This window comes from Triturus cristatus, chromosome 12, assembly GCF_964204655.1.
Source record: "Triturus cristatus chromosome 12, aTriCri1.1, whole genome shotgun sequence".
NCBI lineage: Eukaryota > Metazoa > Chordata > Amphibia > Caudata > Salamandridae > Triturus > Triturus cristatus.
This window is the reverse complement of record NC_140595.1, coordinates 613944245-613961223: the sequence shown is the minus strand read 5'-3', so window position 1 is coordinate 613961223 and position 16979 is coordinate 613944245. Positions and strand designations below refer to the sequence as shown.

General features: G+C 42.3%; 1 protein-coding gene across 2 annotated transcripts in view; it reads left to right on the top strand.

The window, feature by feature from the left end:
* CDK10 (cyclin dependent kinase 10) overlaps positions 1-16544 on the top strand; it is a 72409-nt gene extending 55865 nt beyond the window's left edge. The window contains exon 14 of one of the 2 annotated variants that reach the window (XM_085637475.1): positions 16470-16544. The gene's annotated coding sequence lies outside the window, so the exon portion shown is untranslated. Of the gene's footprint in view, positions 1-11581; positions 12568-16469 lie in introns of those variants that run through there. The other variant, XM_085637474.1, reaches the window with a different exon arrangement.
* The last annotated feature ends 435 nt before the right edge of the window (positions 16545-16979 follow it).

The following is a 16979-nucleotide window of genomic DNA, read 5'->3' as shown; positions in this document are numbered from 1 at the left end:
TTTGACGGGTGATCAACGCCGTGTGCTGGTAGTTGGCCGCATGCAGCCTTGAGGCACGCGGATCATGCAGCTCCATCCTGGCAAGACTGCGAGATTCTGCTGATAGTACTGGGAGCCGAGTTGGCTCACAGTGTAAATGAGCAGTAATTGTGGTGCCTATAATAGACTGGCTTGCTTTAGCATTACTTGAAACGTTTTTTATAATGTGCTGTGGTAAACAATAACTGGTTCTATGTTTTTAGGTCGAGCCTGGGTAGCGCATGCGCTGCTGCATGGCATGCAGTATTGGAGTATGGACTTGAAGCCCGATTCACTCTCTGCCCATATTTTTTAATTGGCTTGTGTCATTGTCCTTCATAAACGCTGGCTTCTGATTCATTATTAAGCTTGTTAGTCCCTCCTTGGTACCGCCTTGTCTACATTTGTTACCTCCCATAACGACTGGACCTTTTACTTGTCTTGTTACACGGTCTGCTTTATCTTGGCTGTGAGCACTATTTTGTTTAAGGGTTTGCCCCTATTCAACCCACTATGTCGCAGTACGCTGCTCTCTTTTATTTTATTTAGTAATGGCGGTCCACTTTAACCATTGTGACTTCTTTTTTTAATTTATTTTAGCAACGCGGTCCGCTTTAGGTATAGCAGTCGTGCTTACTTATTTATTTAGTTGTTGTTTACTAGCGCCCATTCGGCGCTTTCGCATTCATGTAGGCCGCGCCCCTTTCTTTAGACAAGCCGCGTCTAAACAAAGGTGTGCGGCCGCTATTAAAGTGAAAGCGCGGCATGGTTGCTTTTACTGAAAAAACATCTGTTTGTCAACTGGACATATGGCAAAAGTCTTTCCAGAAGGAACAGCTACTAAGCTGTGGCATAACAGGTGCCTAGCCAAAGAAGAATATTCGTTTTATCCCCCTGTGAACTACTTGCATGTCAGATTGAATACATTTCTAAGGTGCCCCCCCAGATGCACGATTACTGACTGGAGCCCGGACAGATCTTGGGCTAGGAGACATCAGAAAGGAGGGTTAACAGAATTATATTCAGACCCGGCTCTAGAAATTTTCTTTGGGAAGGCCGTAAAGAAGCATGGCTGGGCCATAAAGATGAGTGGGTACTAGCCAAAAAACAACAAAGTATTTAATCGATCTGATATTTTAGGCATTGGCATCTGTCAGCATTTGACATTTGTGACACAACAATCAGCACCAAAGGAGCAACATACTTCCCTTTCTTTGACGTGATTCCTGCTTTGTGGTAGGGAAGGGATGCTACTTGTCAAATCTGTAAGATGCAGAACTTTAAGACTTCAGCATGCTGCTGATCATATGCAACAGCAAAAATGTTTCTGCTACCATACAGAGCCACTTTACAGCTTTTCAAGTTTTTAAAAAACGTTGGAAGCTTTTTACTTTGCAAAGTATTGAAGTTTAAAAATACGATGCAATTAGCCCAGAAGCATAATTCATTTTTCAGGATATCCATGCTGGTCGTTTGTACATCATTGCAGCTGATAAACTCTGCTGACTTCACACCTCTCCCCAGGCCTGAAAGTAGCCTATGTCAATGGTGTTAATCATTAAACTAAATAATAAGGGAGAACCCACGGGCCTGCACGCCCTGTGAAACATTAAGGGGAAAAACACCTGTTTTCCAGTTCTATTTGGCCTTAGGTGGGCCTGGGTATTCCTTAGGTGGGCCTGGCCCACCCTCTAGAACCGGGCCTGATTACATTACAGACAAGCATTGGCATAGACAATAGGTCTCGCCTTTAGGACCTTATAAGTTATCCAGCACAATATCCTTGGTGAAACAACATCAACTGTTACATGGCTAAACACTTATAGGGTCCCAAAGGCGAGACCTATTGGCTATGCCAATGCTTGTCATATTATGTTCTTTTGCGGAAAACACGAGAAAAGCTCTTGTCAGTAGGATGTTTACGTATTTCTTTCATGTTTACTATTTGGCTCTGCACACAGTCACGTGGTGTGTTCCAGCTTAGAAGGATTGTACCTGTGGGGATTTCGCTAGATTTAAAACAAGCAGTTTATCTCAAGCACATTCTTGGTTGGTTTCACGGATGCCAATTGAAGCGCCAGACTTGGCGTCGAGACATGAAAGTTTAGATTTTACATCTGTGGCAATGTGAGTAAATTGTTAGGTTCACGATGGGCGTTTGGCGCAACGGTTTTAGCTCGTATTTGACACAGTAGACAGCATTGTTTATTTGTCCCATAATACTTTTTTAGCACAACTGCATGCACAATTTGGTGCAACAGCACAAATGTTTTGGTTATTTTTGGCATGCAACACACTGGTTTTGGAAGTGTTGCACACGCATGCTAAGGCTTGCATTTTCATACATGAATTACATATGATTTAATGGACGTTGTTTAAGATTCCCTACAATGTTGATGGGCTTATCATTACATTCCAGTCACTCCTGAAGGGCTTTAAGCCCGAAATGCTTTCATTGGATTTCCATATAGTTGCCCAGGACGTACTGTGAATTTCCATTGTGCTACTGGATAACGCTTGGATGGGCATGTCTTTTAGCATCTGAAGCTTGGAAACACATTTCCTCAGTTGTGAACTTGGAAAACGTCTTCAAAGTCATGGAGTAAAATTGGAATATACATGGTTTACTTTGATCAAAATAGACGTTTGTTGACTTGCGCGACTCGCAGTGCAGCTTGAATGGTGTAACACGAGGCACCAACTACCCGGAAAATAGGAGTCAAACCGGAGCCCTACTCATAATTGCAGTGAAATTATGAAAATGTCACACATGATCAATCTGAAACCTTGGCAGCTATGAAGGCAGCGGGTGTGAGCTACATTCCATGCTTTATAACGGGTTTCTATAAATGTTAACACCGCATTTATGTGTTGATTCTACTCATGAAAGAAACCAAAACACCCAAAGAGCCTGGACAAATAATTACACTTAGTTGCAGAACTCCCTTCGGTTAACGGCGTTGTGGTCCCATCATATTTTAAGAATTAGACGTTTTTGGTTAAAGTACTTTTTAAAACCCTATAAAAAACCTTTTACGATTGGATCAAAAAATGAAAGCTCGGATATTCATGCCAATTATCCGGATTTAGTTGGGAGACGCCTCAATTTGAAATCAAAGCGTTCACATTATGTTTTCCCCTCCACAGTACCGAGATATTTCAGGGAGCGTTTGCGTGTCCCCTAATATGTGGCCTTTACGGTGAAGGTCTCAAAAGCAAGGGACAGAACATAGAATAAAGCACACAAGCAGGAAAGGCTTATTTGCCGACTTTTAATCACGAGTTGCTTATTTTCTAAAGCTCTTAAAACAGCAGGGACACACATCGTTTACCTTGCAGGAGCGAGCGCAATAATTGCTAACACATGGCGCCGCTGCTTGCTCCCGCAAGGGAAACACCAAACGTGCACGCGCTGCAATACAAAGCAATGCAAAACGTGCACGTTTTTGCCCAAAAAGCTGATCGATTCCAAAAAGTCCCCTCCTATGCAGCGCATGCTCGCTGCGTAGGCGAGACCTAAAAATGAGGGCACAACATCCAGTGCCCTAAATTAATCCGAGATGTTTAAGGTAGAGATGCAGTGCCTGTGCATTTTCACAACACATGGACTGAAAGCAGAGTTGATTCAAGGACTCGCATCCTTGGAAAACTAAATCAGGGTCCTTGAGGACAGGGTCCCTGGCACCCGAGCAGTTAAGGAGGAGATCCAAATAAATAATTAAAAACATGTAGTATTTCAAAAGAAGGTATGATGTGTGGTTGAAAGGTGCCACTCTGTAGGACTGCACATAGAGCAGGACAAGGAGAGTAGACTGTCAACATTGTTGATTAATCAGGGCCAAATCTGATGTGCATATGGCGTAGTCTAATCTTAGATGCTTTGGTGGGCAAAAAAACTATGGATTTGGATGAGACCCTGAGTTGCATCCCATTGGCTGAGATGAATCCAATCATTCCATCCATCATATTTTTGTATTCTTCAATGCATGGCTGGTTAAATCAGATGCTCAGAGAGTCTGGGGGTCAACTAGCATAGCAATTCACTATGTATAACGTGAACTAGTACACTCTCAATTAAAAATGAAGGCTTTTCACTCACTGTTACTCTAGATTGTAAAAGTAAATGACTGTGAATGACACAGTAACACAATAGCGCAGTTTTTGCTTCGAAACACGGATTAATGATCAGAAGGAAATGCTGGATGCACTGATCATGGAGCAGTGAAGCGCGAAAGAGCTAAAGTGACAAATGGTTAGACATCTGGCACAGATGGTTTACTAATCACTGCACACACTTTTTCACTACATTTACTCACATTGGGCCCCTCACCCCCACTACACCATACGGCGTGGAACAAAAGATCTCCGCCAAAGAGCCCCACATTGGGTGCCCGTCGGGTATTGCAGCGCCGACCCGACGAGGAGCAGGCCCAATGATGAAGCATGACACCTAGCTGGCTGGGTGTGTGAGGGCCCTAGTTCCCAACAGAGGAATTCCCCTCTCACTTTGTAACACTAGTTGGACGACCCCCATAGTATTAGTTAACCTGGCTCTCCCCGCTTAAGACTCTCATAAGGAACTTCATACCCTCTTGTTCTATCTTGCTATGGGCATGTATGTTGGACCTTAAAAAGCCCACTTGTTTTTCCCCCACTTTTGTTAAATTAATACGCACGGTTAACCCCCGTGGGATGTCATCAGGTTACCAAAGATGCAAATTGCCTCTTTTGGCCCATTGTTTTTAATCTAATATATATAAAATGTATATATATTTTTTATTGCTTACATATTGAGAGGCGCTCTCTCTTATACTTGGCTTGAGTGGTTCTGGATTTTTTGAACTCCTGGTATAGAAGATAGGTTTGTTTCCTCTTCAGTGAACAACAGTACATACCTATTACAGTATTTTCACCTATTACTGGTTTATTTGACCGTTCATTGTTACCATGCTCATTTTGAATAGTAAAATGACCCTAAGATGATTAACTTTGACACAGTTTCCACACATAGCGCCAATTGAGGATACCGCAGTATAGGGTATTTTTGGATGCACCATTTTTTCACACCGTTCAAAGATGGCCGACATGTTTTCTCCCATTTTTTGAGCCTACGATGTTTTGAGGCGCAGGTGTGATGACGCGCAGTTACCAATTAGGGGGACGGCTCCGCCCGCTTCCTGGAGCCGGTGGATATATCTGCACACACCAGAACTGTTTGTAACCATCCGGTTCTATCGGCGGGAGGGTAGGTCTCACGCTTGGATTCCCTGCTAACCAGGTGAGCCTTAGCGTCTTCACGAGCGGTCTCGGCCCCTTCTTTGCAATGCCACCGAGGTTCGGGCTTTGGGTGAGAGGCGGCTGTATATGGCAGTAAGCAATTGCCTTGATCCATGAGTTAGCCACCCCTAGTACAGGCTGCTTACACAGGGAGAAGCTCCTTCCGCACCCTCCATCCAGGAACCCAACATAGTGGTGTGTCTTAACTATTAACTGACAGGGGTTGCGGTGGCTCTCCTTTGCTCCGACTAGGTTAAGGGCTTTTGTTTACACTCTCAGGTCTTGGGGTTATGCATGCATTACGCTGCCCTCCCCGCCCGCCACCAACCTACATTTGTTCTTCTACCACAGGTAGTTCCCGTAAACTATTGGCAGTTTGCAATTAATTGGTGATTTCATTTATCATTTTGTTCCTATAGGACACTACAAGACAGGTGTCCTAAGACCCGCTGGTACACCGTTGAGGCATGACTCCTACAACAGTAGGTGAGTCCTTTTGCCATCATCCTCGTGACTAGTTTGAGTCCTGATTTTAGTTTTCTTTACCATGAGCTCACTCTAAGCCTTTTAAGAAACATTGGCACTTTAGTTATGCGTCAATGTGAAGTATGAATGCTCATACTTAGGGTCGTGATTATTAACATCTAATAATTGGAGTGTTGAGAGAGTCGTTACTGTTACTATGTCCACACAGATTTAAACAACTATGTTTTTGAGATTCTATTATTGCTCTCCTATAGGTCGTCCTCCATCGCTGTGGTCACTTTTCCCACAGTTCGATTATTTGGGAGGTAGGTGTTTCCACCTCACCACGATGTGCAGATGCAAGTTTTTTGGTCCTGAAGAATTGCCATGCGATCCTCCTGACGAGCGAGGCAAGAAACATGTTGACCTGTACAAATACGAGTAGAGCGTAAATATTTTGATTTATCACAGTCACATATACACTACTCTACCTTTGTTTTAATGAGGCAGGGAACCTAATTGAATAAAGGCCGCTTATTGGATTCCCTGACCTGTTTTAATCACTGCACACACTTTTTCACTACATTTACTCACATTGGGCCCCTCACCCCCACTACACCATACGGCGTGGAACAAAAGATCTCCGCCAAAGAGCCCCACATTGGGTGCCCGTCGGGTATTGCAGCGCCGACCCGACGAGGAGCAGGCCCAATGATGAAGCATGACACCTAGCTGGCTGGGTGTGTGAGGGCCCTAGTTCCCAACAGAGGAATTCCCCTCTCACTTTGTAACACTAGTTGGACGACCCCCATAGTATTAGTTAACCTGGCTCTCCCCGCTTAAGACTCTCATAAGGAACTTCATACCCTCTTGTTCTATCACAGATGGTTTACTATCAGATGTTTTACTCTGACATTTTGGCCCCCTACCGGGCCATAATGTTTGATGAGGGCAGAGCACAAGGTCTTCTACCACAGACTGTTCATGACGCTCTTTCAGTCTCCCTCTGTAAGCATAGGTTCTGTACCTTGTATAATCAATCAATTTTATTGATTTAGACCTCATCAGAGATCAACAATATGAAAAGAGTGCACACAATCTGTGGAATAAATATAACAATTCTTAAACTTCGATTCTTTAAAACAGTGGTAAAAAACGATAAAAAAAATTAATTAGATAATAGCATACACATTCTTTTGTAGGTAATCTAATTAAATCAGTCAGATCATTAGTTCTAAGTAAATTATATCTAAAACATATAGGTTTTATAAAACGATGCCGAGCTTCAACCAAGACTCTATTTGGGAAGACGTATAAAACATGCACAATGTCTTGAACACCTCCTCTACATAGATCACAAGATCCTGACTTATAAGATGTTTTGCCCCAATGTTGGTATAAAAAAATGGTACACATTCCTATCCGTGTTAAATACCGGCTATAAATTACTGAGTAAAATAGAGGGTGGTCTCATTGCAAAAGTGCCTCCCCCTATCCCACACATCGCACATCTACACCAGAATAGTTTTTATACCCAGGTGTAGTACTACTTGGAATAGTCAAAGGTTATTTCAATTTTAGTGGTAGATGAAGACAGAATGGTTGCTGGTGTTAGTATCAACAGACCTAGAAAAAAGTATTTGACTTATGAGAATGGAGATATCATCTTGCAGTGATAATAACATTGGACATGAGCCCTGGAATGATTGATACTGATTCCACAGCAAGAGTACAAGATGGTCGAATGAAATCACTTGTGTGCAATAGATAGAGCAACCCAGCAGAGGTGTTCATTTTCCCCTTTATTTATACTAGCACTTGAGGCACAAACAAGTGCGTGCCAAGGAATGGGCAGTGACATAGGACTGAAGTTGTTAGGCACAACGCACATCATATCATTGTGCACTGTTCATATATTTAAAAGCTGTGACCTCTGGACTGGGTGCTGTACCAGACGCACTGCAACTGTTTGGCAATATGTCTGGGTTGAAACGTAAATGGAGAAAATCACCTATCTTTTCAATTCTATACATGAGAGAGCCCTTAGACAAGAGACTGCCACATACTGAAGAGACTTGTGAGTTCAACAAATTTAGATATCTGAGATTCCAGGAATACTGGTAGTAAAATTATATGGTGACAGGGAATGTGAAAGCTTCTATAGCGGCATTGTTCTTTATCAGTGATAGGCAAGATTGTGCAGACAGAAGGGTGTGGCTACCGCAACTGTTGTGGTGTTTTGCAACACTCTGGTGGTATTGTCAGTCTCTCTTTTTATGGACCTGAACACAATCCTAACGGATTTCATCTGGATTCGGCCACTACAGAGTCGCCTTGTGGACACTAATGATGCCTGCTTATGAAGTGAACTTGCAGGCACCAGGCTTTCAACTTTAGTACCTCGCGGTCCAGCCCCAATCGTTGGCTCATTGGTTATTGGTTACCCCACCCTCGAAGGGCAGATCCTTCACTAGACAATTTGAGGGGGTGTGGGGATGATTTGGTGGGGCAACTCTTGGGGCAGAAAACACCTAGAAAGGACATTCCCATATTGATGGTGATAGCAAAATACTGTGGGAAACCTGTACTGCCAGATGGCAGCCATGATATAACTATAGCGTATGCCTTGGAGATTCCCTAGCTCGGCTGGATAACAAGGGTGGCAGCCAAGCATATAGATTTTAATCTCTTTATGGTCAAAGGTGGGAATAGTAATGGAATTAGCACTCTTAAATCATTTTTTGTTGTTGTAGCAGAATATGTGTTTACAATAGGACAGTTTCTCCACAGTGGGTCAGCAGTCAGGCTGATCCAAACTACAGGGATGAAGGGCGATGTTGAACCCCTTGTGCACAACACATTGTCCACTGTGTTAGGATTGGCACTGGAAAGCAGCAGGTAATTCAACTCTATCAAAGCCTACTTAGACATGTAAAAAGTTTCTTTAGTGGTCTGAGAGATAAATGCTTAAGAGACTTGGTGAATGAGCTAATGACTAGGAAGGGGAGTCGATGCTAGGGTATATACTAAAAGTGTCAAGTGCCTGCTTTAGATTGCTGCAATTTAATTACACTCCAAAGACATATTTGACACAAACTGGGGAAGAAATATAAGGCATCTTCATAGTCCTTTCCTAGATGCTGAAAACTGGCTTGTATCACATGGTACACCAGTTTTGGTGACTGCTGGAAGCCAGTGGTTTGGCACTGTGTGTGTATTGACTGATAGAAAGAGATTAATGCACCCCAAGGTAAGCCTCTATGAACTGATAGCCAAAACAAAGAAAAATAAATATTGTTGATTTTTAGAATTGTTATTGGTCGGATGAAGTGAAGTAAAGCCTCCACACTCTGGCTAGCTGATGTGCATAAATGGGAAGAAATAGAGAAAGAACAATTAAAAACATCATAACTAAATACCAAAACTCGGATAAAGGCTGGCTGTGGGTATCCTAGGAGTTTATGGTTCTGACTAGCAGATGTTTCACCAACAGAGGAACTAGAGAAGCACACCTTCTTAGGTTTGTAAAACACACCAAACCACAACTCAGATCTTTATTGCACCCTCAGACCTCAGTATGGTCTCCGGTTTTAACCTCAAGAGAGCCGTCGCTATGAGGACTAGTTTTAGCTTTGTGGAGACTTTCTGTTGGGAGATAACACAAAGGGAGATTCATGGGGCTGAAAACATAAAAACTCAATGTCCAGTGCCGAAAATGCACCTGGAGACTTCTAATGCTTACAGCCACAAGAGTGACATAGATGGTTCTCATGAGAAGTTCAGACATTTTAAATTCACAAGTGGTGCCAGAAAACCAATGTTACAGGTATAATCAAATCAGAATGAATGGAGCCAGCAAAGAAGAGACTCAAAGATTCACAGTATTTTACATGAATGTTGCTAAGGCAGCCTGGCCAGAATCTCAGGAGGTGACTACATCCATCTGTTCTATTTAGCTGGAAAGATTGGAGTGAGTTTACTCTAGAGAACAGAAGAGCATGAGCCTATGCAAGGGCAGCACCATGACTCGCAACTGCCTGAAAGTTCCTCTATGTATGGCCAAAGGGACCCGTAGGTAAGTATAGTGCAATGTGTAGGAGCTGGACTACAATTATCAAAGGAAGTGTGGTGCACTTTTGGCATGTTTATTAAATTATCTCCTATATGAAATGACTCCTTTTTAGGTCTTGCGACCTGCGTTGCAAAGCGCAGCAGTGCTCACGCAGGCGAGAGTCCTTTTGTCCGGGGTTCAGAAATGGTGCTACCCCATTGGCCTTTGCGTGCGTCTTTTTATAAAAGACTGCACGCAATTGGCCAAAGGCGGGCGCTTTGCTCCGCCCACGGCCTATCGGTGTCTATTACGCACTTGGTGCGCGTAATAGACACCAATAGGCCATGTGGTTTCAATTATCGTGGCCAGACACGGGCGCGATAATTGAAAGCACGTCTCGCTGGCATCGTCGGCCTCCCATTTTACCTGCAACACCCCGTTAGTAGTGATGTCATACACACCCCGCTCCCTCTGTCTCCGATGACGCCATGGCTCCGATCACACATCTGGTGTCGTTGGACTGCCCCATGCCGTTCACCTGCCTCTTGAAACGTCATGGTCCCGCCTCTGTAGCCAAGGTGCAGAGCTCCCGATGAAAGCGAATTGAAAAACTTTTATGGAGTAGTCTGTACCTTTTCCAGGCTTACGATTGGTTCACACTGTGTTCGTCACCAGAACTGCGACGCGTGATTGGAAGGTGGCCTCTTGTTGCTTCTAGGCGGTTAGGCAGCGGAGTGGAGGAGTTCAGCAGCCCCAGAGTAGGAGGGTCTGTCAGACGTGCTCGGAGGGCTGGGAGGCGAAATCAGGGGAGGAGGGTGGCGGGGTATTCTCAAAGACCAAGGGTGCTGTCCGACACTGAGGGTACCTCGGAAAACTGAGTGTCAGAAAAGGCTGCGCCAGGTACGGGAGAGGGGAGACCTAGGAGTTTAAAAGAGGAGACCAGGGAACTTCGCGGTTCTCTGAGGAAATAGGAGATCAAGGGCGCATGAAACCGGAGGCTTTCCCGGGGCTGGGAGAGCTAAATAGAAGTAAATCGAACTCGAAAAGCCATGAAGAGCCTGAAATCAATCCAGACTGAAGAAGCACGAGGTGACCATCACGGTGAGTGGGGTCCTGGGTGCATCTGTTTGGGTGGTGTTACTACTGTATGAAGTGTTTCTTGGGCAGGTGGTACTGTAAAGTATTGAAGATCTGGTATCCTGAGAGGTGCCCGGTGAAGGGTGTCACTGTTTTGGAGACGTTTTTGGGCGGTGCTCAGATGTATTGGGAATGCAATAATGTGGGAAATGTGCGACAGGTGGTCATTTGAGGTGTTGGTGAGTAGTTCTGCTTGTAAGGAGAAGTATTTACAGAAGTGTTACCTGTTTTGCTTGTTGGTTTTGAAGTAGCATACTGCTCGCCTAAAAGAGCTTAGACACCTCATCAGGAGTCACAAGCACTTTATAAATGCTTTGTACTTATAGTCCTTGCTAACGAGAAGCAATGCTGGCAGTAAAAGAGGCGCAGTTACTGGCAGCCTTGCTTCTTGTAAGCAATGACTATAAGTACAAAGTGCGTGTTTAAGCACTAATTGTAGCCTTTCAAAACACATAAATAAAATGCATTGCCATTTACAATGCCAATAGCTCAAACTCTGGCAAATGCGAGACCTATTGCATTGCAAATGCTTGTTAATGTAGTGCTAAAACCACAGCAGGCTATCCCACTGTTGTAAAGCAATTGGTAATGCTGTTTATAACAGAATGTTACTTTTTTCTTTTATATCAACAGTTCATAAAAAAATGATTGACTGCAGTGCTACGTGGACTACAACCCACTGAGCAATGTCAGCTACATCCGTGTGCAAGTAGTTCTTTTCAATTCCGGATCAGGCGGAACGGCAAGTGGCTGTTGTGGACCTACAGGCGACCCGTTGCAGAGGGCACTGCGGTGCTGTGGACAACAGAGATGGACCTTGAGAGAAGTCCTACTGACATCTTCTCTCTTCTCGAACTCCAGAGAGCAATGCAGAGGATGAGAGCACATGGAGTTCCTTGAGCCTGACAGTCGCTGCTGGCATGGAGGACTGATTTTCTCTAGCGTACACTCAAGGTGAACCTTTCCTGGACTAGAGTGGAAGAGGCCTTGACATTCATGCCATACTTTCTATGAAATGCCATTGTGTTATTAACAGGTAGGGCCTAACATAAAATGGCTAGGGTATTACCTTTCCCAAATTTGACCAGGTGATCGACTGCAAGTGTTTTTGACTTTCCTCTTGAGAAAACTGTATTGAATCAGCTTCAGAATAAAAGGTGCCCAGTTTGCCGATCTTATAATGGCAACCAGTAATCCTTTTGGAAACTCTGCAGTCAACTCCTGTGTTGTCTGAGATGACGTGAAGAGGGCTCCAGGGAATTACCCGGTCCATCAAAGGGTGAAGGTGCATTGTGAGCAAACCCACCATTGAAATAACACAGAAAGCACAAACATTCGGGTCTTGTTGTCTGGCTGCTCTGCCTGAGGTCTCATCCTGACCATGGAATGCCCTTTACAGGAAGTGGACATTTTTTAAGGAGAGCTTTCCAGTACTTTGAATCCAGATTGACATACCAGAATTTTTTTACTTTACGCAGTAAAGTCTTGTGATCAGAACTATACGTTGTTGTTGTTCAAGGTCTGTGTGTGTGTGTAAGCTGTATTTTCAAAATTCCTTGGAGTGAGGAAATTGTTTGTAAGATGATACTGGAAAATAAATTGGACGTTCTTTTAAAAAAGGGTTCAACATTTTATTTTAGAGTATTCTCATGAAGATCAATTTACAAGCCAGGTCTTCAACTTCTTACCGAATTCAAAAACTGAGGAGGAGGAGACCCTTATGCGTAGTGGCAGGTTGTTCCACACTTTAGGAGCATTGTAGGAGAAGGCTGAACCGCCGGATCTGGTTTTCCGTATGCGCGGAATATGCTCAAGTAGGAGTCGGGATGAGCAGAAGTGTCTCGACGGTTTGTGATAGCAGCTATGATTTTTGAGGTATGCTGGGCCTTGAAAGTGTTGAGTTTGAATTGTGCTAGTTTGTGTATAGGGAGCCAGTGGAGTTCCTTCAGGTGTAAGTGCGCTGTGGATGGTTGGGAGTAATTCTGCCCGCTGAGTTCTGAATAGTCTGCAGCCTACTTGTGAGTTTTTTGTTGATCCTAGCATAGAGGGCGCTCATGTAGTCCATCTTGCTAACCATTTTCAACTACTCATGAAATGTTCTCTCCTAATCGTTGCCCCAATTGATAATACTGAGAGCTTAAATGACTGTTGTGCACACAAGAATGTCTTGCTCGACCTTCCATGTGCAAAGACCAATTTGTTCAATTTGTTAATAAAAAGAATTTAAAAAAGAATGTCTTTCTTACAACAGACTCAACAGCTCACTCTTCTTAGGATATGCTTGGATGTCACACTGCTTATAACCCTCTTTAATCTCTAGCCCACATTACCGGAGGCCTATTTATTTCTTTTATTGAAGCTCTCCATTCTCAATTACAAAGTATAATTATCAAATTCGAGCCAAAAGTGGAGGGTGTCATTACAAAGAATACTGATTATGAAGATCGGATATATAAGCTTCTAGATGTGTCAGAACATTATGAAAGGGTTCAGGGGAAGGAACTCGCAGATCTAGTTAATAAATGCTGTGAGCATATTGTTAATGGTAGAGATCAAGACTGGATACCTGAGGAATAATTTAAATTCCTCAATAATAAAGATCCTAAAATCCCGGCCCGATGTGGATTACCAAAAATCCATAACGACAGTGTGGATCCTCCTTTGCGACCCATTGTTAGTTGCTAAGGTCATTGTTGGAGCCCCTAAGCAAGTATGTTGACTTTTTTCTAAAACTATTAGTCAGCAAGTTAAAATCATATGGCAGAGATTTTCCTCATATCATCACTATTTTAGAAAATAAGGCCTTTAGCAGAGATACTCAATGTCTGGTAACACTAGACATTGAGTCTCTGTATACCAATATACCACAGCAATCAACAGTTGAGGTCTTTAGGGAGATTTTAGACAATACTGAGATTGATGGAGCTAACAAGGATTTTATTGTTGAATGCACCAATATTGTCTTAAAGAATAACATCTTTCTGTTCAAGGACCAACTCTTCCGTCAGAAGAAGGGGACCAGTATGGGGGCTACCTGTGCCCCCAGTCGGGCCTGCTTATATGTTGGTGTATTTGAAAGAAGACGTGTGTATAATAAGATGGCCATCTTCTTTGAGAATGTGCAAGAATGGCATTGCTTTATTGATGTTTTTTTTTTTTATATGGGACGGCCCTACAGACCTGCTAAATGAATTTCTGATTTGGTTAAATCTTGGAGATAGCAATCTACGATTTACCGCCCATTACAGTAATGAAAAGGTTGACTACCTAGATATAACAAATAAGGAGTCTAGGGGAAAACTGGAAGTGGAGCTATAAACCAATGGATAAGAACACCTTGCTCCACTATTCCAGTTTTCACCCTAAGTCCCAAAAGGACAATATCCTCTTCAGTCAGTTCCTCAGACCTTAATGATTTTTATAAACATGCAGAAACTTTAAAATCAAAATTAACGGATAGAAGGTACCCCAAGAAATTGGTATCAGACTCATTCAAACGTGCTAGGTTTTATGATAGGGATGCGATGTTGAATGGCTCCAAAAGCAAAAAGGATATGACAAAAATAGTTTTTGTGAGCCAATATGAGGGCATTAGCAATAGGATCAAAAATGTCATTAATAGACATTGGAACATCTTAAATGATGAGGAAGAAATTAGGCTAGAAAGACCACTGTTTGCCTATAAAAGGAATACGAATTTATGCAATCAGTTGGTACATACCTACAGAGAGGAACCTGGAAAAAGACAAAGGGCAATTGACAACACCATTGCCACAGGCAACACGAGATCTGGCAGTTGTTCAATGTGTCCGCAATGTATAGTTTCCAAAGATCTAAAGCATAATGGTAGGAAAATAGTAGCACATACTATAAATAACTGCCACAGTAAGAACATTATTTACTTGTTGAGATGTCCTTGCGGACTAGCCTCTGTAGGTGAAACGGGCAGAGAACTCCAGATCAGATTATTAGAACATAAATTGGCCATCAAACCAAACAAACTGAATGCCCCATTAGTGTCTCACTTTCAAGAATGTGGCCACAAAGAGACTCAATTTGAGTGGTTCTTTCTAGAAAAAGTAGTATTAAGCAAGAGAGGTGGAAATATGGAGGGGAAAAGAAAGGCCAGAGAACAATGGTATATTTCGATTTTAAACACAATAAGACAGGGATTGAACTCAAGAGACGAATGGGAAAAACTGGTGAACTAAGAACATCAAGGATATTGAATGGTAGCACCCTATGGATACAATTATGGGGTGGATAACATAGGATGTAAATAGTTCCCCCAATTTTGAGTTATCACTTTATACCATTGCAATGCAGTTCATGATTATTTTTAGAATGGGATTATGCTTTCTTCCATCTAAAAATTGGTTCATGTAATAAATTGGAATAGACAAGATGCCTTCTTTTAAATTTTGATAGTAGATTCTTGTTGTCTACATGTGCAATGAATCAATTACAGGAAAAATGCGGTTTTGGATTTCTCCACGCTCTGTAAGTAACAAGGGAGGAATGTCTACCTGTGTGGTTCAGTACACGCAGGAGTCATTCTAAGATGGCAGCGGTTTTGACAACATCCGGTCCCCATCTCTAGTTCCATGTTAAATATGGGAGGGCTCTATTTATAGCGTGGTCTTGACCTGCCCGGCTTGGTTGTTGGGTAAAAGTAAATCGGACCGGTGCACGTCGAAGACTGTTTAGTCCCGGTAAGTTTTCGTTCCATGTGTGGTGCTCTCTAAGAGGGGACAAGATTGTAGAGGGAATGTGTAGAAGGCATTGATCTAGACGGCTCATGGCCGTCGCTATCACTGAAATTATGAAATGGTTGTTGGCCGCTAGTCAACTTTAATAAGCCGGTGGTCAGTCCCACACGTTTGGGTAGGAACGTTGTTTTAGAATACTGAGACGGGTGAGACAACTATAACAGCATCCATTTAAAGCGGGTGGATAGTCAAATAGAGGATTACGCCATGTTCATTCTGTGATTAGTTGTAGACTGGCAGACATGATTAGTAGTATGACCCGTGCAGGGCCCTTTGATACTCTGAGATTAGGACAATAATTAATATTACCTCTGTTAGACTTTTGTTGCCTCATGGAGCAATTTTATTGAGGTTTATACAAGAGACATATAATTGGGATAAGTTAGGTGTGTGAAAAATAATAAGATTCCTCCTTCAATATAATAATAAATTTATAAAAACTAGTAGAAAAGGGGTTTTTGATAAAGCAAACAATGTCGTTGCGCTTTTGTCGCTTTTTACATAAACAGGCAAGTGGTTTTACTACTAAGGAGAGGGGGTGCAATAACGAGTTTGAAAGCCTGGAGACTATCCTGTCCCACAATTACAGATTAGTTCAATTGCATTTTTCTCCTGCACTACCAATTTACAGGTAACAATAATTTCAAGACAGCATTATCAATTGTATTTAAATTGATGCATTAACGAGGTGTAGTACTAGAGATGAGTCTATATATATATATTTTTTTTTTTTTTTGTTTTCTCTCTTTTAGGCTCTTTGAGGGTATTTTTTTATAAAATTAAGGGACATGCTGCCTGTGGTCCATTTACTTTGAGAAGTCAGATCCCAAAAGAATTGAGTATTATCACGTTACCAACTTCGGTGGGTACCTGTCATAGCTTGTCTTTACAGCAATAAAGTGACAATATTAAAATATTGGATGAGTATGGAAGTGATCATTAACTTATGGTATCTGATATTAACGTGTATGTCTGTGAGTTGCATTTAGTAATCACCAGAGTGTTCACAATTGATTATATTTCTATCTACATCTCTGTATATTCTCCAAAGCGTAATATTATAGAAATAAATACTGTTTATTTAACTAATATTCTAATAGTAATCTGCACTATAAATGTACAATGTATTGTGGGATGAAAATGACATGTTTTTAAAAAAAAATATGAGTTTTGAAATTTGGTTTTATATGATGTTTCCATAATAGATTACATTTTGGGGAGATACCAAGCATTTCTGCCTGAAGAAGGTGGTTGGAACAGTA